Source organism: Zingiber officinale, chromosome 10A (assembly GCF_018446385.1).
Source record: "Zingiber officinale cultivar Zhangliang chromosome 10A, Zo_v1.1, whole genome shotgun sequence".
In the NCBI taxonomy this organism is placed as follows: Eukaryota; Viridiplantae; Streptophyta; class Magnoliopsida; order Zingiberales; family Zingiberaceae; genus Zingiber; species Zingiber officinale.
This window is the reverse complement of record NC_056004.1, coordinates 23,852,739-23,860,744: the sequence shown is the minus strand read 5'-3', so window position 1 is coordinate 23,860,744 and position 8,006 is coordinate 23,852,739. Positions and strand designations below refer to the sequence as shown.

The following is an 8,006-nucleotide window of genomic DNA, read 5'->3' as shown; positions in this document are numbered from 1 at the left end:
TTGCTATTTTTGATAATTTTTATTTTTAAGGTATTTAAGGTAATTTTGGTATTCCTGGTATTTATATGAGAGAATTTGTCCTGATCCGAGTCCTATTTTGAGTTAAGATCGTTCAATTATATACTTTCCTTTTCGGGTAAAAGATATATTTTCTTTTTTACAAGATTGAAATTAAAATCTATTAATTGTAATTTCTTTCTTTTAGTTAGATTTTAGGTCATGGTATATATAAGAGTCATATTTAGATGTTGAGAAATTACCCTTTATTTATAATAAAATTTCTTATTGTGGTAAAACTCAGATAACGATGTATTTCTCTTCGTTTTAGAAGTATTCTCTTTTTATTTTCTCCTCAATCTTTCTTCAGCTTTTTATCGAACCATGAAGGTAAGTTTCTGAAATTACCAAATGGTGTAGGGTAGTTTTAAAATTACTAAATCACGTACCCATTTTTTATTTTACCCCTATTAGTCGACTGATTTTTTTATTAATCGAATTGATTTTACTCTATGTTGAAACATCGAAATTTTAAGTAAATCAGTCAACTAGTTTTTAAATCACTTGACTAATTTACTTCTTTTTTTATCAAAGTTGATTTCAAATAGAATCAGTTGATGGACCAAACGATCTTGAATTTATATGAAACTAGTTTCTATGTGTTCGGCTATCTCTCTTGATTATATTCATGCCCTCAAATGTCAATTTGACTCAATATATTGAGAGCAATGATTTTTTGAACACGAATATATTTGAAAAATTAAATTCATGTTTAAAAAATTATTGCTCTCAATATATTATGTCAAATTAATATTTGAGAGTATGGATATAATCAGGAGATGTAGAGGAACACATAGAAACTAGTTTCATGTCAATCCGAGGTCATTTAGTCTATCAACCAATTTTGTCCAAACTGTTTCATGTACCCACTATAAATGAACCCTCGGTAAGTTCCCACTAACTATTCGTATAGGAACTAGTTTTATATACCCTCATTAAGTTCTATAATTGCTCACTTATAACTTCATGTTTCATTTGGTCAATATCAGAGTCATACTTCTCAGTAAACCATCTTCTTCATTTTCAGACGGGATCAGAATAGGTGGAGAAAGATTACTCTATCAAAGCCAGGATTGTATCCTTGGGTAGAGAATGTGGAAGAAAGATAGATCCGATCCTGCCTGAACCTGAATCCAAGCTTGATTACATCTGGTGGCTCAAACATATCCCTGAGTGGCTTTGAAAGGGTGTCGAGCGGGACGGAGAGCGTGCCCATCAATAACACCAACGATTCACTGACCCTTGGTTCCATAGGCTTATGGAGGAAACGACAGGCGATTTGGAGGGACACAGTCGGGAATAACCGAGGGAGGAGGTCAGCGGTGGCGGGGGGCCTGTCCCAATCCATCACCAGGTGGAAGGTGGCGGTCGCGACTGACAAATCGGACAGGCTTCCACTCAGCTTTTGGGCCGACAACAGGGCAGCTACAGAGGGACCTAAGGAGGAGCTCCAATGAGTCCACAGCGTCCATCATGTGGACCTCTAGCAACAACGGAGAACAAGGCAGTGGGTCGGGTTCAAACGGTTCCATTTTCTCAGCCTGGTTCACTACGGCTCGAGTACCACAATGTTATACGAACCTGGTTCAGATGGAACTTCTAAGCTCAAATATACTTACTATCCAAATGGTCCAAATCTATCTAAATCTAGTAATGGAATAGTTTGTTAGATCCGTATCTAGATAACTGATGTTCTATTTATGGATAACTGATGTTGTGATATATGTAGTAGATCTCACACAAGGTTGAGAAAGTGATTCTGGTTGATATACACCTGTATTATAGTTAATTTCTTCAAAGTGATCCTGATTATTTTTGTTATTGTTCAACTCATTGTGTTATTCATCTAACAACGACCGAAAAATCAAACAGAAATATATAATCATATTGTATAAACAAAAAGAATTAGACCGGTGTACGATCATTTCATACATTTATTAAAAACATTTAATCATATGCAAACTCATTATCTCTTCTAAACTAGCCTCCAAAATCCATAGCATCCAATAAAAATTGCAAATAAATAATTGTTGGACTCAATGACGTGGAGAAATATAATGCATGGCATGGGCCAAATTCTATTCTAATATATCACCAACCATCCATAATTAATTAATAATTATCAACGAACTCATCAATCATCATTTTGCCTACCCCATTAATTCCAATCATTTAGAGAGTAACTTTTATCATGTTGTATTAGGATTTTATTTTATTTTTTATTTTTTATTTTTTTAAAAGGTGATCTTTAGTATTTAAAACATCAAATAATATTGGGTAATTAAACCATTTTAATAAAATTGTGTATTTTGAATAGTAAGGTGCTTGTGGAATAAGAATAAATAATACTTTTTGAGTTCTATAAAAATCAAATTTAGTGAGCCTAAACGACTAGAGATAAGAAAGTAGTTTGAGCTCTTTATCTCTTCATTGACTAAGTCAGCACAACAATAAAATGATTCGATTAAATATAAGAACAAGTTGCTAGGAAAATGATGTTACTTGGACTTAATTAATCTTTTATAGGTCTATAAATGTAATTTTATCATACTGTCGGCATGATCAAACTACATCTAATCATCAACATGAAAAAAAAAAACACTATTACACCGATTTGGATTAGGGTATTCAGGGAAGGTACATATTATTTCACTGTCAAGGTACGGGTAAAAGCCTGAACTACGATACACACAGCGAAATAGAAATAGGAGTGATTTGAAAAGGTTAGGATACAAATAATGGAGAGGTACAAATGAACTCATGCCTTGGAGCTGACCTGATGGTGCTAAGAATCCAACGCATTGATTTTATCAATGCTATCTTTTCTAGCATTGGTAAAATCCAGACCAACACTATCACCGGTAGCTAAAACATATTGTTCATACTTAGCTTCCTCGCATTTGATGGCAGCTTTCTTACAGGCTCTGATACTCCCTGAGAAAGATTAAGGGAAAAGTTGCAAATTTTTAATACCACTATGGTATATTAAAAAGATGCTAATTGAGCATATGTAAACATTTGTTAAAGAAATTTATTCAAAGGGGATTTACATGTTGTGGCAGATACCCCATAAGGATAAGAAATGGTTTTCATGAAAAAGATGCCAGAGTTTGTCGAATGATGGCAATGAAACAAGAAGAGTTCAGTTGCACTATAATTAACAAGTTTGAGAAACATCATATGATTAAGGCATTTGTAAAAAAATCAAGATTATTGGCAACAATCAGAGGAGCGAGTTTAGTCATACTACTGGAAAAGGAACAACAACCTCAAATTCAAGGTAGTCGGACCATTTCTAGGCTATGATATGATAATTTTTTTTTTCAAAAATATTGATTTTATCTATTATCAACATGATAAAGAAAAACTATAGTTGTGTCATTGTCTACCAGGTGTATCTTGCAACAATTTAGGATGGACTACATAAATTTTATTCTTGCATTTGATCTACATAAACTTATTTGACAAAAAAGTCATATTTATAATAATAGATACAAACAAACTAGTTGTCTAAGTCGAATTCATACATCAACAATTTTTAGGAGTATAACATGAGAAAAATAGACAGATGCAGCCTAGGTAAGTAGTTTCTTGTTGGAATTCACATATAACTCAACTGGTAAAATAAATTTTGAAGAGGATAAGTTTGCTCACCACTCAAATCAAGTAAATTAAACGTAGCTGGGTTGTTACCAATGCTCCTGATCATTGTAATAGCAGACCAAACTTTCTGGTACTCCGAGCGAGAAACTCTGATGATGCATATCTTTGTTGTGGCATTGACATACTTCACTGTAAAATTCAGCAATTTAGAGCCATGAAAATTCTAGGAATTAATTTCCTAAATTAACTGACAAAATTAATGAGTACCCTGGAGGGATCCAAGTAATAGAGATAGGCCACACTCTCCAAAATTTAACTGAACACTTTCCTTGATTGCTTTGGAGACTGTTTGAGCTAACAACACTCAATGTATCCCTTCCAATGAGGTCTCTTTCTCCATGTATAAATATTTCCATCACCAAATATCTATTTTTAAATTGCACCATCTTAATCTACCAGCTATGTAACCTGCAGATTCATCATGCAAATTTAATCGATATGCAATTTAAAACCCATTGAAAAAAAATAAGATTTTTCAGAAGCCCTAAAATTGCATCATCAAATCAAACAAAAAGCAAAAATTGGCCCACTGATGTACATCGTACAAGACAGTTGACAATCAAGGGAAACAATAAAGTGAAGGATCGCACCTACAACGAAGGGCTTACTGACCGAAAGAAACCACCGCTCGTGTTGCAACTCACCAACACACGGGAAAAGGGTGAGGGAAAACTCAAAGGCAAAAAAAAAAGAAGAGAAGATAGTGTGAGATGTTAAAGTTGGTTTGACACACCAGAAACACGGGAGGAATCCCACTATCACCCGGTAGGGCTGCTGATGCGCAATGTCAAGGAGGAGGCGCGGTGGGCGATGGCAGAACACAACTCATGAAGTGGTGAGGAGGCGAAGGCTAGGACCTTAGAGGTGGATACCTTAACACGTATACGAGTTCCATCTAATAAGGACCGACACAGTCCTGTAATTAGGAGACAATGAGCATGTTTGGCTACAAAGTATCTTACAAACCTTCTAAAATTCAAAATAATCAAAATGAATGTTACCTTGAAGTAAGGATAGAATCTATTGCTACTCTGTATAAGTGGAGGAATTTCAGAATCCATCTAATTGCTTTATAAATTCAGCATGAAATTCAATAAATGCTTTGAAGATTTCATGAAAATGATTATTAGTAGTGCTTATACTTTGATGAAAGAAAAAACTCATTCTCGATGTTTAATATCGTGGCCAAGCAAATATAAAAACTAAGCAACCTACTCTTCAACACTTGAATTCCTATTGGCTTTTACCCTTTTGGTTTGCTTTAATAGTTCACACAAGCAAACAGAGCCATCAACACTTATCCTAAGAACACTACATCATGCCTCATTAGATGTCATAAGGTTGTGCAATAGAACACGTCATGCATTATCTTTTTGCTCATTACTCTCCATTAGACCTATATCTACACAGTTATTCATAACCGTCAACATCATCCAAAGAACAACTATACAATTTCTATTTATGAAAACTTCATCATTTGAACTCTCATCCAAACTACCATCATTCTCCTCATAACAATCATTAACATTCGGATAATCTCCTTCACCATTGTCTAACTCCATCTCATCAAATCTGCGGAAAGATAAACAATTATAATATAGACTACTATAAAAAAAATCAACAATGTCATTTGCTGTAAAAAACAAACAACAGTTGTAATGGTTAAGTTGATTATGAAAAAGAATTACCAATAAATTATATAAACCTCAATGAACTTTCTGCAGAGATTTTCTCATTTATTTTGCTCCTAAACATCCATTATGCATTCTGATCTGTTGAATTTCATGAGCAGGACCCAACGACATGGTTGATAAGGTTAAAGGAGATCTTAAGCTTTTATGACATTTTCTACAATTGGATAGGTAATCTTTGGTTCATTTTTTTATGATTAAGTTTCTTCAACCTAATCCAAGATGCATGCTCGGAAAGCTTTAGGTTGTTAGAAGCTTATTCTCAATGGTCATAATCTGACCTGATAACCTCTAGAGAAGAATGCACACAGATTTAATTTCACAAGCAAACATTTTTATTATTCAACGATCAAAAGTAAAAAAAAAAAATTTATACAATACAAAATAACTTATATATAAAACTTCTATAAACAAAATCTAACATCTACAATGTAGTTCCAAAGTTTCAAAATCACAGTTGTGAGCAGCGAATAAAGTGTGTGAAAAGAAATAGACAAAATTTAAGAGAGTCCATGAACAAGATGATTAGTTCCCTTTGCTCAAGACAAATAATAACAAACCTGAAGATTGTTATCTATTAAAGAATAGTAGCTGATCCCGTCCGGAAGCTGAGTCGGATGGAGGTGCCGGTGACGAGGGCAAGAATGTTGACGGGAGAAGACCCGGGCATGGGACCGACGCCGATGGTACCCACGAACCTGCAGACACCAGTAGCATTTACTCATGAATAGGTCAAGTAGTGTGCCCTAGAGATGTCGAACCTGAAGATTGTTGCCTATTAAACGAAGGCAAGGAACGCCTGCGCACGTTGCCGAAGATCGCCGTAGAAGACGGTGAGAATGGCTGGAGATCGCAAAAGAGACGAAAGAGGGAACAATTCAGATAATAGAACCTAACTAAGGATATTTATGTAATTTTACTTTTTTAAAATCCTCCTTTCCGTCTGATTTGGATTTGAGCACAGGATTGACCGCTCTATTCAGTGGTTGGATCTTATGAATTCCACTTATTATACAATGGGATTTGTTAGAAGCTCCTTTGAAACGAATGTTTAAAACTCAATGCATTTTATATGTTCATAATATTCAAACCACTCATAATATTAAGTTATTCGTTAGAACCCCAAAATTTTTTTATAGGAGCAGATCGATGATCTATAGAAATTAATGGATTCTGGATAGTTAGATTAAAAAAACACAACTGAAAGAATCAAACATAAATAAATAAATCAAACATATTCAAGAAGAGTTAGAACGGTGTACGGTCATCTCATACATTTATTAATAACATGTAATCATATGAGCTCGGCATCATTATCTCTTCTAAACTAACCTCCAAAATACACACCATCCAATAAAAATGCCAAATAAATATTTTTTGGACTCAATCACGTGGAGAAATATATAATGCATCACCAACCATCCATAATTAATTAATAATTATCACCAAATTCAACACTAATCATCATCTTGCCACCCCATTAATTCCAATCATGTAGGGAGTAACTTTTATCATGTGTATTAGGAATTTTATATATATATATATATATAAATGTTCTTTAGTATTTAAAATCATCAAATAATATTGGGCAATTAAATGATGTTAATAAAATTGTATATTTTGAGTCTTAACATGTCATTACCTCGGCTCTTTTAGAATGGTTTCATATTCTCTAGAAGGAATTAATTCACGGAGATATTTATCTAGTAAAGTGGCTCTTTATATGAGTAAGATCTTGTTGAAATTAACTCCAATAAGTCACCACTTATATAAATATCATCTGCATCAATTTATGGGGTAATTTTGATCCTTAACTACTGGAGACAAGCAAATAGTAGAGCTTTTTCATCTCTTCATTGACTAAGTCAACACATCAATAAATGATTGGACAAAATTTAAGAACAAGTTGTTAGTAAAATGATATTACTTAGACTTAATTGATCTTTTAGTGATCTATAGATGTAATCTTATCCGTTGATATCTATTTGAATATTTATTTTAATAGATTTTGAGTTAATTTTTAACTGATATAAAATATTTTATTAGGTGCATGATCTCCGATATAAAAGATCAATGTTATACTAGGATAAAAATATCCTCATAATTGTGGACCAAATGATAATCAATCGTTTGATAGAAGTGATATCTTTTTTTTTCAATAAATATAATCTTATCGTACTATCGGCGTGATCAAACTATACATCTAATCATTAATTTAGTATTTTTTTTTTAAGTTTTTCTTAAAGCCCCAAAAGAAAACACATAGTCACGATCCTCTATCTTCCACATGCAAATACTAAACATTTTTAAGTTCAGGTTTTTTTTTCCCTTTGTAAACGGCTACCACTTCATTCGTCCTCGTAAAAATCTCATTATGAGTCAACTTAATTTATAATAATAATAATAATAAATTGAGTTCTTTGTATTTATAATAGTTGCTTTTTGTTGGAATCGATTTACATGAATTTAATTAACATACAATGATCTGTACATTAATTTTTAAACCAACCTTTTAATATGATCTGCATGAGTCCACAATTGGCTATATTCGCTTGTCACATGATTTTTATTTAAAATTATCTTATTTAATTTTTA

The 8,006-nt window shown here is 33.0% G+C and overlaps 1 pseudogene; it reads right to left on the bottom strand.

Annotated features, from left to right (window-relative positions):
* Positions 1–2,649: 2,649 nt before the first annotated feature.
* LOC122027306 lies at positions 2,650–4,128 on the bottom strand (annotated as a pseudogene).
* Positions 4,129–8,006: the final 3,878 nt, after the last annotated feature.